The 15,745-nt window shown below is 43.4% G+C and overlaps 1 long non-coding RNA gene across 1 annotated transcript; it reads left to right on the top strand.

The window, feature by feature from the left end:
- Positions 1-1,631: 1,631 nt before the first annotated feature.
- Positions 1,632-14,757, top strand: LOC126419229 (uncharacterized). Its single transcript, XR_007575943.1, has 3 exons — positions 1,632-1,775; positions 12,966-13,110; positions 14,631-14,757. It is a non-coding gene; the product is annotated as an uncharacterized LOC126419229 (long non-coding RNA).
- The last annotated feature ends 988 nt before the right edge of the window (positions 14,758-15,745 follow it).

Raw genomic sequence — 15,745 nt, 5'->3', positions numbered from 1 at the left:
GAATCCGAGACCTATGCGTGAGAGAGAAATTCATAAACTGCGCAACTCAATAATGTGTCGTTCCACAATTCGCCCATGCGTAAACAGTAACTCGGCTTGACACTGATAGATACTGTTGTTGGATGGTCTCCTGTGGGATCTTATACTAAATTCTGTCCAGTTGGAGTGTTAGACTGTCAAAATCACGAGGTAGGGTAGCCCTGCCCTTAATGCTCCAAACGTTCTCAATAAGGGAGAGATCTGGTGACCAGGGTGGCCAAGGTAGGGTTCGACAAACATGAAGAAAGCCACTATATACTTTCACCGTTTGAGAGGGGGGAGGGAATTTACTTACTGAAATGTAACCCCATGTTGGCTTTCCACAATGGGCAAAAATGGGACATAGATGATCGTCATTGTACCATTGTACCGTTGAGCTTTGAGGGTGCCACAGATGACAACCAAATTGGTACTTATATGGAAAGTAGTGGTACCCCAAACCGGCCCCTCACGTCATTCCACACTGAATCGTTGCTGCATTGCATTCCAAAGATGGACTGACCACAGTTAAGCACTTCTACATGATGTTTTGGTTGTGTTGGTGTGTATGAAAAGAAGGCATCTGATCGTATGGGAGAACAGCCATTGATTGTCAACTGTCAACTTTGTATCCGATGATGAGCGTGAAACGCACTTCACACAGATAAGGACCCTAAGCGATCGCATCGTTATGCAGCGTAACAAGATAAATCTGCTAAATACAAAAAATTTACAATGTCTTTGTAATTTCTGTTTTGAAACTGGTAGTTCGCCAGTTACTATAAGTTATAAATTGCTGCTATAATACAAAAATTGCTTGTGTCAAGTAGTAAATGAATATGCATTTACATGAAAATGTATATCGCTATAGGACGCTAAAGGTTGAATGTGTTTCCCTGTCCCCTTGGTATACACCCTATTCCCCTCTTCCTAGCCCGCCGGTGTGGCCGAGCGGTTCTAGGCGCTTCAGTCCGGAGCCGCGTGACCGTTACGGTCGCAGGTTCGAATCCTGCTTCGGGCATGGATGAGTGTGATGTCCTTAGGTTAGTTAGGTTTAAGTAGATCTAAGTTCTAGGGGACTGATGACCTCAGATGTTGAGTCCCATAGTGCTCAGAGCCATTTGAACTCCTGTTCCTATTCTGTCGCGACCTCTTTATGAGGTGTATAATGAATGAAGTATTCTGGTTGCCCTGCTTGAAATACCAGTTCTATAATTGTGACCATCGGTGCTTAGAGAGTATAGCATCCCCTCTCCTCTTAAACCTACATTTTAAATTCCTTGAGAGTCTGGGTTACCTTTTATTAGTTGTGGCACTACAAATCGTGTATAGATAACTACAATTACGAAAAATGCTAACGTATATAGCTGTAAATCTGGGCACGAATTTCACATCATCTTTTGACTGCAAAAGTTCTTAAATAAATTCTCCATGTGTGTCTCTTTGATATATATAATTTCTTTTGTAATAATTGTGAGATGGAAGCCTTGTATGACATCAACACAAATTTTAAATTGAGATCTGGCTTATCTGCGCATGCGCGCTCGCACATGTATCAGGAGAAATAACTATTACTAATGATTAATTTTTCTCTTAATTTCGTATAGCTCACAGTAATCCTAAACGAACGAAGCGTTCATCACAGCATTGCGAGCCTTACACAGCGTATAAAAAGAGCTGCAACATTTGTTTTTGCAATATGAATGGCACCAACGCTGTCTGTACGAATCTTGCGTGTCACACTGGCGCACAGGGAGGTAAGTTCCTGGCCTACTCGTCTCTGTCTATATGTTCCTTGTTAGTGGTGGTCACTGCTTTCATTTCTACGTCATTACTATCCATCCTTTCAGAAAAAGTCAAACCGAAGATTTATCTAATGTTCTTGTGTGAATACTATTTCCTTATTCTGTAAATACACTGTGGTAACAGTCAGAGAACAAAAAACCTCTTTTGCACCAGGGTAATAATTCTATTGTTAAGGCTTAGAATTTTGCAAAAGTTCCTCCGTGTGAGCTCGGAATGTAGTAGGTTTAAACAAAGGATGGGGCCCCTCCACGCCCACACCAACGTGGTGACCAAACCAAAAGTACTACTGTCACCTCCGTAAACATGTTAGTTTTTGAATCAGGCGTCACAGGATGCGGGCTGTGATGTTGTCCATGCGTCTGGGTAAGATTACTCATTAACGTGGTCCATCAGGAGATAGAAGTGGTCGAAAACGATTGAAGGGTAGCGGTTGTAAGGGCAGAGGAAAAAAAAGTGCCAAGGCAAGAGCCAAGAGAAAAAAACCTCTGCGACAGTAGGACGGGTGGTAAGGGCAGTAGCGGCTTGCTACCTGCGACAGTGCATGCAAGGTGTGGTTGTGTTAGTTCGAGGTATCGTGCATCGTTACCTTTGTCGTTGTTGGAGCCTGTTGCGGCGCTTGCTGCAGTTGCTGCGTCCCTGCAACAGTTCAAGGTCGTTGTGGATTAGTGGGCGATCGGTCATAGATCGACTCACAGACGGTGTAGGGGGTGTGTGTGGCTGATTTGCGTGCTGTGTACAGTATGGTTTCCTGCGGTTGCCTGTTTTTCGGCTAGTCGCACATCTGGGTCTCCAGTAATAACTGTGTTGCAGGGGCTCGCCAGTACTGTCGTGTTAGCGTTCTATAGACCGTAGATGTTCAGTTCCTAGCCAGTAATGTCTTTGGTCTGTTATGCTTCCATCTATGGTTGTGGTCGTAGTTACCCAGAGAAAGGATAAACGGGTTGCGCGAGTGTCTCGTGTTATTGTACAGTCATGTGGAGAGTTTTTGGAATAGCTGCAAGATAGTATCTAGCCGGTATTCCCGGTGAAGGTCCGCGATGCGTGTGTAGCGCGGAGCGTTGCTTATGATTTTGAGTACTTTGTTCTGTATGAGCTGCAGACGGCGCAGGCGAGTTGGCGCAGCGTATCCCCAGACAGGGGCTGCGTACGTCATCAGGGGTCTAATAAGTGTCATGTACATGGACCTAGACACCCTCCTGTTCAGTGTGCTACGCCTGTTAAGCATAGGGTAGAGTTTTTTGAGCCTCGCGTTAGCTTTGTTGGTCACGTGTTGAATGTGGTCCCCCCAGAGTAGTTTCCTGTCCAGCCAGACACCGAGGTATTTGACCTTCTCGCGGAAACGTATTGGGCGTGTGTGTAGTGTTATTGGGTTGCAGTGCTGATGTTTGCGCAGTTGCTTCGGTCTTCTAGTGAACAGAACGGCCTCGCACTTGTCGACGTTTACTCTAACACGCCATTTCACCATCCAAGACTCCGCCGTTCTGAGTGCGGTCTGTAGTCGTGAGTTAATGTTAGACGGCTTCCAATCTTGCACAAGGATGGCAGTGTCATCCGCGTAGATTGCTACCGTCGTGTTATGTGTAGCTGGGAGGTCGTTAATGTAGAGGTTAAACAGTAAGGGCCCTAGGATACTTCCTTGGGGTACTCCTGCCTGTATACCATGTCGTGTCGATTGTTTGCCCTAGACGTCAATGTTGAAACTCCTGTCCGTGAGATATGAGTGTATGAGACGTACTAGCCCGTCGGGGAACCCTGCGTCACTAAGTTTGCGTATTAGGCCGTTGTGCCATAGAGATCGAAAGTCTTTTCTATGTCCAGGAACACCGCCCCAGTTGCCTTGCTTGTGTTGTATCCGTGTGTTATGTATTCAACGACGCGGAGGAGTTGTTGTGTTGTTGAGTGGTGATTCCTGAAACCGAATTGCTCCGGTCTCAGGGTGTCGTTTGTGATGCAGTGCCTGGTGAGTCGTTTTAATATTACCTTCTCAACGATCTTGCTGAGTGCGCTCAGCAGACTGATGGGTCGGTAATTTTGTGGGAGGGAGTGGTCTTTCCCCGGCTTCCTGAACATCAGGACCTTGGCCGTCTTCCAAATGGCGGGAAAGTGTTGGTGCTTGAGTATGGCATTCGTTATGTGTGCAAGGTAGTCTACAGCTTTGTCCGTGAACTCCTGGAGGACACGGTTTTGAATACCATCGTGACCAGGGGCCTTCCTAGCGGTGGTATGCATGATGGCCCATTTGACTTCTGCTGTACTGGCTTGTCGGATGTTGTTGCGCGCTGGTTGGGCCAAGATGCGTGTGACCTCCTGGTCCGTAGCACGTGTGAACGCTGGGTCTGAGGGATCCAGGTTCGGTATGAATGACGCTGCGAGTGTGAGGGCCATCAGTTCCGCTTTTTCTTCCGCAGAATATGCTGGTCCATCTGGCCCTTGTAACGTGGGGGTGTACAGTTTCTCCCTGGTGAAGTGTCGGGCTAGCTGCCACACGCCAGGTCGCGTGGTGTCTAGCCCTTCGAGTTTCTGGTCCCACTGTTGTGTCTTGAATGTTTGTATTTTTTCCCCGGATTATACCCTGGAGCCTGTTAATGTGCTGTTTGAAGTGCTGGCGCCTGGTACGCTGCCAGTGTCTCCTGAGGCGGTGCCTCATTGAGATTAGGCCCAGGATTTCCTGGGGCAGGGCAGCACTGTGTTGTTGTGGCGTGCGGATTGGTATGGTGTCGGCTATTGCGTCCTGGACGGCGCCGGTGAGGGTTTCGACTGCCTCGTCAATTTTTGGCTGTCTCGTTAATCGCGTCGGTTGGTGGGATGCGACTGTCAAGCGTTTCCTTGAACTGGGTCCAATTCGCGCGCCTGTAGTCTAACATCCTGCGTTGTTCCATGTGCTGCAGTGTTTCTTCAATGTACAGTATAACGGGTTGGTGATTTGAGGGCAGATCGTTTTCAATGGCAACGTTGAGTGTCGTTGTTATGCCCTTGATGAGGGCCATGTCTAACACGTCTGGCCTGTGTCCCCTCCTGTAGGGAATGTGCGTCGGTTCGGTCGGCGCTAGTGTGATGTAGTTTCGTCCTAGTGCGTGTTCGTATAGTTTCTTGCCGTTGGAGTTTCGTATTCGTGAGTTCCAGTACGGATGTTTTGCGTTAAGATCTCCAGCGGCTATTACGCGCGGTGATATGTTGAGTATTGTGCTGATGTCGCGTGTTTCGATGTTTTTAGGGCTGTTGTATACTGACACCAGTGTAGTGTAGGCTCCGTTGAACATGACCCTGACGGCGGTTGCCTCTAGTTTTTCGAGTTCAGGGTTAGCGCTGAGCTAACCATGAACCATGGACCTTGCCGTTGGTGGGGACGCTTGCGTGCCTCAACGATACAGATAGCCGTACCGTAGGTACAACCACAACGGAAGGGTTTCTGTTGAGAGGCCAGACAAACGTGTGGTTCGTGAAGAGGGGCAGCAGCCTTTTCAGTTGTTGCAAGGGCAACAGTCTGGATGATTGACTGACCTGGCCTTGTAAAACTAACCAAAGCGGCCTTGCTGTGCTGGTACTGTGAACGGCTGAAAGCAAGGGGAAACTACAGCCGTAATTTTTCCCGAGGTCATGCAGCTTTACTGTATGATGAAATGATGATGGCGTCCTCTTGGATAAAATATTCGGGAGGTAAAATAGTCCCCCATTCGGATCTACGGGCGGGGACTACTCAAGAGGACGTCGTTATCAGGAGAAAGAAAACTGGCGTTCTACGGATCGGAGCGTGGAATGTCAGGTCCCTCAATCGGGCAGGTAGGTTAGATGATTTAAAAAGGGAAATGGATAGGCTAAAGTTAGATATAGCGGGAAGTAGTGAAGTTCGGTGGCAGGAGGAACAAGACTTTTGGTCAGGTGAATACAGGGTTGTAAATACAAAATCAAATAGGGGTAATGCAGGAGTAGGTTTAACAATGAATAAAAAAAATAAGAGTGCGGGTAAGCTACTACAAACAGCATACTGAACGCATTATTGTGACCAAGATAGACACGAAGCCCATGCCTACTACAGTAGTCAAGTTTATATGCCAAATAGCTCTGCAGATGATGAAGTAATTGATGAAATGTATGATGAGATAAAAGAAATTACTCAGGTAGTGAAGGGAGACGAAACTTTAATAGTCATGGGTGACTGGACTTCGACAGTAGGAAAAGGAAGAGAAGGAAACGTAGTAGGTGAATATGGATTGGGACTAAGAAATGCAAGTCAGTCTCTGAATACCAATACGCTGTGTGCACTACTCGTAAACAACGCGCGCTGACGCTTAGTCAGTCTGAACATGCACATTCCAGCACGACACGTGCCTTACCTGTGTTGTTGGCTGTCAAACAAAACCATCCCATTACTACCACTGTTCACATTATTTTGCCTATCCCTACAGCTTTTTGACTTATCCTGAGGCTTCAAAGACACTTAAATCAAAAGATCTTGACATATTGGCGCTTTTCTACTTGTTTGTATTAATAGCAATCTCATGTAATATAATGCAACATGTCCAGTAAGGTAACATGACAGATGATGTCTTGCCCCAGGAAGAGCCCCACCCCCTAGAAATTTTATCCCCCCGGAAAAACTTCATTAGCTATTACATGTATGCTTTACAACCATATGATGTCATATATTGTTTGCTATGGTTGGCGAATCTTCTGAATTTTGGACACACGATCAGGGACTTCTGCCTACAAATTGACAGATGCAGGAGTGCCAACACGTTGCAGCTGAGAGAGCTCACAGCGATGAGGAAGTAAGGTTCGATCGCAAGTAAGCGAGAATATGTCAACATGTTTTGACTTAAATGTCTTCGAAGCTGCCTGATAAATCGGATGGTCCACTACGGCTCATTAATTTCAATACACCCAGTAAGTGACATCTAGTTCTCTGTAGATAAGGTCTAATACCGTGGGTACGCTAGAAGAAGCAAAGGAATAGTACAATATTTGTATACATGTAATTTTTGTTTGTGGTCATCGAGATACAATAGTGTCCTATAAACAATGTGGCATACATAAACGTTATGTACCTACCTAATATGTTTGTTTACTGATCTGCCGACGGACGCCGCATTCGATGCACCTGCTTTGTTCCATGTAGTGATGTGATGTCCGCAGCGTACGGCAAGCGTTGCTACGATACATAACATGTGTTTCCTGCACGTCAGTTCCATTTTGCTACTAATGTGTGCATATCGTTAGTATGCCTCCACGAGTGGAGATATCCATAGAAAAACGTACTGCAGTTGTAGCACTTTGCCAAGCAGGTTTATCTATTCACCAAATTTCGGAACACTGTTGTGTGTGTATAGGGTGGAGTGTAATACACTCTTCACCGCCAGAATACAATTGGTAGCAATAAAGATATACCACGACCAGGACGACCTCGTAAAATAACTAAAAGTGATGATAAATATATCATAATTACCAGTAAGTGAAATAGGTTCAAAACAGATCCCCAAATTCGTGCAGAACTGGTAGAAATAAACACGACAACAGCATTTGTTGCAACAGTAAAAAGCAGACTGACTGAAGCCGACCTGAAAGTACGTGTCACAGTTAGAAAACCCCTTCTAAGGCCCATAAATAAACAGAAGAGACTTGAATGATCTAGAAAACCACGTAATTGGACATCGGAAGAGTGGAAGAAGGTGTTATTCACCGATGAAACCAAATTCGTGATTTTTGGAACCAGAAAGATAACATTTGTTCGCCGGTTTGTAAGGGAAAGGGTAGCCCAGCACAGTGTTCTACCTACGGTTAAACACGGTGGACGTTCTATTATGGTTTGTTGCTGTTTGCCGGATATATAGTTGGTGACATTGTGAAAATAGAAGGATATAGATCAGAAGCAGTACCACTGCGTACTTCAGTATCATGCAATACGAAATAGAATGTGCTTAATAGGGATAGGATTCACCTTACAACAGGATAATTACTCAAAATATCTGTCGGCATACTGCAAGAACTACATTGCAGCAAAGGAAAAGCAGATAGTACTGAATGATATGGTATGGCCATCCCAAAGCCCCGACTGTAATCCCACTGAAATGGTCTTGGATAAGTGGACAGACGTATCTCCCAAGTTAATATATCCAGCAAGGAACATCTCTGGAATTTTGTTAAGGATATGTGGAATCATATAGATTCACGATACCTACCAAAACTGATAGACCGCATGCCTCGAGTTTGTGAGGCAGTCATTAAATCCAAAGGAGGATATTTTGATGAAACTAAAATATAACGCTTGTGATTGTATTATGTATGTGGAAGTTAATATAACTATGTTTTGTGAGAAATTAAGTTTGATTTGTGTTGTAAATCTGAAATACCAGAGTGTATTGAAATTAGTGAGCGGTCGTGTACGTCTTCCATTTTTTCGTCAATGTCTTAAGTAGACATTCGGAAGCGCTACTGTTGGGTAGCATCAGGTTTATCCGTAGGTCTATAATGAGGAAGGGTTCACTCAAGTCTCGATCGTGTTGTTTTTGACACTCCTATTGCTTTCTTTATATCTGTCGCCTTCACTCTTTCCAATGTCGTTAGGTTTTTCACTGTAAGATAAGGACCATAATTTCTATGGCATGCGTCAGTATTGGGAAGATTTTGGCTCTGATTGGTGCCATTGCTGCGTCTAGGCTAAGGAATCCGACGTATTGTGTTTCATGTAATGCCATTATTGCTTGCATTGCTTTCTCTGTTACATGTTGTGTGAAACTTTTTGCAGTTTGTATTGAGACACCTAGGTGCTTGGAGTCTGGTACAATCTACAGTTTTCTGGAAAGTCAGCATGATTTTCCACTAACCCCATATTTGGATCGTGTTCGTCTCCTCCGAAAATTACCGTTTTGTCTGGATCGAGTCTCCAGATATATTATGAGAATGGAACAACTTCCTCCACATCTGCATCTCCACCTACATACATACCCTGCAAGCCACCATACCATGCATGAGCGGAAGGAACGACTGTCTATATGGCTCGGTACAAGCCCTAGTTTGTATTACACTATGTGAGCAAAAGTATCCGGACTTACAAATTCGTGACGCTCTCCATCGGTAATGCTGGAATTCAATATGGTGTTGGCCCACCCTTAGCCTAGATGACAGCTTCCACTCTCGCAGGCATGCGTTCAATCAGGTGCTGGAAGGTATCTGGGAGAATGACAGCCCATTCTTCACGGAGTGCTGCACTGAGGAGAGGTATCGATGTCGGTCGGTGGGGTCTGCTACGATGTCGGTGTTCCAAAAAATCCCAAAGTTGTTCTATAGGATTCAGATCAGGACTCTGTGCAGGCTAGTCCATTATAGGAATGTTATTGTTGTGTAACCTCGCTCACAGACCTTGCAATATGAACAGGTGCTTGATAGTGCTGAAAGATGCAATCGCCATCTCCGAATTGCTCTTCAACAGTGGAAAACAAGAAGGTGCTTAAAACATAAATGTAGGCCTGTGCTGTGATAATTCCACGCAAAACAACAAAAGCTGCAAGCTCCCTCCATGAAAAACACGACCGCACCATATCACCATTGCCTCCGAATTTTACTGTTAGCACCACACACGCAGGCGGATGACATTCACCAGGCATTCGCCATAACCACACCTTGCCGACAGATCGCCACTTTGTGTACCGTCTTTCTTCATTCCACGCAACGTTTTCCCACTGTTCAATCTCCAAATTTTACACTCCTGACACCAAGTGAGTTATCGTTTGGCATTTACCAGCGTGATATGTGCCTTATGAGCAGCCGCTCGACCATGAAATCCAAGTTTCGTCACCTCCCGCCTAACTGTCATATTGTGTGCAAAAGATGCTGATGCATTCTGTAATTCCTGTGTGATGGTCTGAATAGATGTCTGCCTATTACACACTACGACCTTCTTCAACTGTCGGTGGTCTCTGTCAGTCAACAGACGAGGTCGACCTGGACGCTTTTGTGCTGTACGTGTCCCTTAACGTTTCCACTTCATTTTCACATCGGAATCAGTCGACCTAATGATGTTTAGGAGTGTGGAAAACTCGTGTAATAGATGTATGACACAAGTGACACCTTATAACTTCTCCACGTTCGAAGTCCATGAGTTCCGCGGAGCGCCCATTCTCCTCTCTCACGATGTCTAATGACTACTGAGGTAGCTTATGTGGAGTACCTGGCAGTAGGTGGCAGCACAACGCACCTAATATGAAAAATGTATGGTTTTGGAATAGACACGAAGCCCACACCTACTGCAGTAATACAAGTTTATATGCCAACTAGTTCTGCAGATGATGAAGAATTTGATGAAATGTATGATGAGATAAAATAAATTATTCAGGTAGTGAAGGGAGACGATAATTTAATAATCATAGGTGACTCGAATTCGAGAGTAGGAAAAGGGAGAGAAGGAAACATAGTAGGTGAATATGGATTGGGGCCAAGAAATGAAAGAGGAATCCGCCTGGTTGAGTTTTGCACAGAGAATAACTTAATCATAGAAGACAATTGGTTCAAAAATCATGAAAGAAGGTTGTATACATGGAAGAATCCTGGAGATACTAGAAGGTATCAGATAGATTATATAATAATAAGAAAGAGATTTAGGAACCAGGTTTTAATTTGTAAGACATTTCCAGTGGCAGATGTGGATTCTGACCACAGTCTACTGGATACGAACTGTAGATTAAAACTGAAGAAACTGCAAAAAGGTGGGAATTTAAGGAGATGGGACCTCGGTACACTGACTAAACCAGAGGTTGTACAGAGTTTCAGGGAGAGCATAAGGGAACAATTGACAGGAGTGGAGGACAGAAGAACAATAGAAGAAGAATGGGTAGCTCTGAGGGATGAAGTAGTGAAGGCAGTAGAGGATCAAGTAGGTAAAAAGACGAGGGCTAGTAGAAATCCTTGGGTAACAGAAGAAATATCGAATTTAATTGATGAAAGGAGAAAATATAAAAAAGGAGTGAATGAAGCAGGCCAAAAGGAATACAAACGACTCAAAAATGAGATAGACAGGAAGTGCAAAATGGCTAAACAGGGATGGCTAGAGGACAAATGTAAGGATGTAGAGGCTTATCTCACTACGGGTAAGATACTGCCTACAGGAAAATTAAGGAGTTCTTTGGAGAAAAGAGAACCACTTGTGTGAATATCAAGAGCACAGATTGAAACCCAGTTTTAAGCAAAGAAGGGAAAGCAGAAAGGTGGAAGGAGTATATAGAGGGTCTATACAAGGGCGATGTACTTGAGGACAATATTATGGAAATGGAAGAGGATGTAGATGAAGATGAAATGGGAGATACGATACTGCGTGAAGAGTTTGACGGAGCACTGAAAGACTTGATTCGAAACAAGGCACCGAGAGTAGATAACATTCCATTAGAACCACCGACGGCCTTGGGAGAGCCAGTCCTGACAGAACTCTACCATTTGGTGAGCAAGATGTATGAGAAAAGCTAAATTCTTTACGGACGAATGGAAAAACTGGTAGAAGCCGACCTCGGGGAACATCAGTTTGGATTCCGTAGAAATATGGGAACACGTGAGGCAATACTGACCTTGTGGCACAACTTGACAAAAAGATGGGACCAGTTAGTAAGATATGTTCTGAGGCATCAAGGGATCACAAATTTAGCATTGTAGCATTGGAGGGTAGCGCAGAGGGTAAAAATCGTAGAGGGAGACAAAGAGATTCAGAAGGATGTAGGTTGCAGTAAGTACTGGGAGATGAAGAAGCTTGCACAGGATCGGGTAGCATGGAGAGCTGAATCAAACCAGTCTCAGGACTGAAGACCACAACAACAACAAAAACAACAACAATGGTTTTGGTGTTCCGCATACTTTTGATCACACAGTGTGTTTATGTAACTTGTGTTCACGCAAAATATATGTTGGCAGCAGCAAGAACGTTCTGCAGTCAGCTTCAAATGGCGCTTCTTTAAATTTTCTCAATAGCATTCCTCTAAAAGAACGTCGCCTTCCCTCTACGTATTCCCAGATGGATTCGCAAAGCATCTATAAATTTCCTGCCTGTTGATCGAACCTACCAGTAACAAATCTAGCAGCCAGTCTCTGAATTGCTTCGATGTCTTCCATTACTGAGACCTGGCGGGGTTCCCCGACACTCGAGCAGTATTCAAGAATGGGTCACACTAGTTTCATGTAAGTGGTCTCCTTTAAAGGTAAACTTCACTGTTCAAAAACTCTCCCAATAAGTCGAAATTAACCATTCGCATGCCCCACTGCAATCTTTACGCTCTCGTTCCATTTCAATTCACTTTGCAAAGTTACCTCTAGAGATTTACTAATGCTGTAATCGAAAATTACTGGCTAGCTTATCCTACTTATCTGCATTAACTTAATCTATCAGATTGTATCCTCTTACAGTCACTCAAAGGTCCCATACCACATAGCATCATCAGCAAACACCCACAGATTTCTGCGCAACAAAAATGGTTCAAATGGCTCTGAGCTCTGTGGGACTCAACTGCTGTGGTCATAAGTCCCCTAGAACTTAGAACTACTTAAACCTAATTAACCTAAGGACATCACACACATCCATGCCCGAGGCAGGATTCGAACCTGCGACCGTAGCGGTCGTGCGGTTCCAGACTGTAGCGCCTTTAACCGCTCGGCCACTCTGGCCGGCTTCTGCGCACCCATCAATTCGTTTATGCATGTATAGAATAATAATGCTCCTAACACACATCCCTCGGGAACCCTGTACGACCACCTTCTATCTCATGAACACTAGCTCTAGAGGAAAACATACTGGGTCTTATTACTTAAGAAATCTTCAAGCCAGTCAAATATGTGGGAATGTATTCTGTATGCTTACATCTTCGCTAACAGTCTGCAATCAGAATCGTTGACTCTCGTCGCAAAATGTTTAATTTTGATTAACTCATGATTTAAACCCTTGCGGGAGTCATTTACAGTTGTAACGACAACTTTCTTATCTTATTTTCTTTCCAACGTATTACACGTACAAAGTTGTCAAGACATCTACATATCAAACATACATATATCGATAGTAATCGAACTGCATTTGCATCACAAAAAATTTTCCAAAAGTTATTATTAGATGTGTTCATTGTAGTTGTTCGATTCATCTGTTACAATTTATGTTTCCGTTCGTTGTCATACAGATGACCCTGCTGCCAGCAGTCGCTGGGGTGGTGCATTGAACACAACAGACGATATTCATGAAGAACTGCGACGTGCGCGCCTGCAGCAAGGGGGAGACCGACGGAATCTGCACGAACAAAAAGTGACCCGTTCCGATTCTTTCAGGTGGGTTCTCGGACTCCGCATTTGTACACGTTCCTACAGCTCTCGTCGGACAGTTCCTTCCGATCCACATTATGTTTACTCAAGTGCTGCTTCGCTTGCATGGACTATAGAGTCTGCATAGACTTTCTTCAGTTTTTGTGTTTTTCACAAACTGCCACATCATCTAAACTTTTCACGCTAATTAAGGCGATGCAAGCATGATCTTTTCCGAGAGATCTCACATTGGTGAAGGTTTCACTGCTAGGATTAAAATCCACTCAACTTAAAGCTAGTTGGATCCGGTTGACGACTAGGTCGTGTACCCTCGCGACGACAGCCCTTGCATCCGGCAGTGCATGTGTGCCGCCAGCGGTCCTGGCGTGTCTTCGTACTGCCCTCTTGGCTCCTCCGGAGTCCCCAACCGAACTGTACACCCACACGACCCGGAAAATCCACGACGTCACCCCAAAGATAGGGCCACAGTTACTACACATCGATAATGCCGCTGCTGCCACTAGCAGACAGGCAGCACTTGCGCAACCAAGTGGTTCCAGTAAACACAAGAAAAATACAAACAACCACAACCATGTCAACTAAACGATACCATCTAGACTCCAAAAGAGGAAAGAAACCTACAACAGCACCAATGCGAGCAGCAGCATGGGTCAGGGTTAAATTTGCAAAAATGCTCATACACGTATTACTTCGTTTGTAACCGAGGATCCGAATATTAGTTTCCATAGTTCTAGCTTAAATTTTCCTAATAGCGACATATTTTAGAAAAATTTTTCCTCACATATTTAATTTTTGGGTGGAATTGGGAAAATTCCTCCTTAAATGATGCCTACAGTACAAGGTCAAAAGCCCTCTCCTAACTTGAAGTTTTTATACGTAACAGTTTGGGTTGGGCGATATTATACATGTCATTCAGACAGGACATTTTCATTTAAAAAAAGTGTATGTCTCCACAAAAAAATTACTGAATAAATATTATTACAATCTGTTGCCTGGCTAACAAAGCAGTCTTACGACTGAAGACAACAACAGTAACAACTTAGAAAAGCTATTTTACTGTGTATTACACAAGTGCAATGCTCACTCACTCTGAAATGTTCTACTACAGGTAAAATTTGTCAAACCCCACATGTTTGTTGTCTTGCTATATACTTATTAAGATGTCTAGAAAAGCTTTTGGTACAGGAGCAAAGATATTTCAAACAGTCAGATTTTCAAACTGCCTTACTGCGCAACTGAGAAACTTGAATATATGGAGTTGTTATACTGGATTCTTTGTAACTGCATATGGTCCCGTGCTGTAATTAAACAGAAAGTGAATTATGTTGTTTGACTATGTTTCTAAACAACAGTAAGATAAATTAAAAAAGAAAGCCTAGAAATAACAAAAATATCCAGATGATTCTGTATAGTTATGTCAGGGATATCTTTGCCCTCGTTGCATACTCCTTTTCCATGAAAAAGAACTTGTATAGTTTTCCTATTGTTATATAAAAGTGTGTCATGCTGGCTCTTTCTAATTTCAGCATAAGTGCCGGTTAGCTTCGCAGCGTTACCACCACAGCATGCAGTGAATATCGTCTACACCTATGGTAACGGCGATATGTCTCATGTCAATTAACAACGACTTTAACCTATTCAATAATTAAAACTGTGTAATTCTTTAGCGAAAATAAACAACTGCTAACACACAAGTTACCCAAATTGTGATTGTATGCCTCAACCCTTATCTCGTTCTTCCCCCAAACTCTGCGTGTTGTTAGATCGTATAATCTGCGAGTATCGGACCCCGTCCGTGAGGTGAGCGATGTAGTGTATGCAACAAATATTTTTTAAAAAATTGCTAGGACACCGGACAGAAACCTGTATCCCAAAGCAACAACCTGTTTGTGATATGGTAATGTAATATTTGGTGAAGATAAGACCAAGAATTCACTGGCAGATCTCGCATAATTCTTCTTCTGCAATAAAAAGATTTAATCGCATTGGTAAAAGAAAAGTACCAGGCTGCAATTTGGATGACGAAAAGACACAAGTATTTCATGTAAGTTACACTGTATTGCCGTCTAGAATGTAACACATTTCTCGAGTACAACACCTCGAAACTTTTTATCAATTCTCAGTGCTATAACCCTTTTACAATCTCAAATCCTTTCAATGTCCATTCACAAAAAATTTCTCTGTCATTATTCCATGAATTTCGAAAACAGTCAATCCGTTACTCTAAAAGCACAGAAGTTGATCATCGTCATATTGTTACGTAATTATGGCTAAGAGCATATTTACATTAATTACGAATACACCGCCGCTGCCTCACTTTCATATTTTACATTATTTACGCACAGCTGTCTCTCTCGTAGACTGTATATGGTTTTTTAATTATATTATTATTACTCAAAATAAGTGGAAGTGTAAGCCACTATCACGGACCGTCTCTTTTTTCCTTTGTATCCCTCGAGCGTATTATGAACATTGTTTGCGGCATACAAAACGAAAGTACAAAAACTAACTTCTACTTCCTCTTTTTTTTACATAGCTTAAAAATACTTTCGGATTAAATGTTTTGTTGCTGGAAAAAAATAATTTGCATTTGTTAGAACAAAACACTTAGCTTTAGAATGGAATTCGCTTGAAAAATGCG

The sequence above is a fragment of the Schistocerca serialis genome, chromosome 9, assembly GCF_023864345.2.
Source record: "Schistocerca serialis cubense isolate TAMUIC-IGC-003099 chromosome 9, iqSchSeri2.2, whole genome shotgun sequence".
In the NCBI taxonomy this organism is placed as follows: Eukaryota; Metazoa; Arthropoda; class Insecta; order Orthoptera; family Acrididae; genus Schistocerca; species Schistocerca serialis.
Note: the sequence above shows the minus strand (reverse complement) of the source record. Positions and strands in the feature narration are given on the sequence as shown.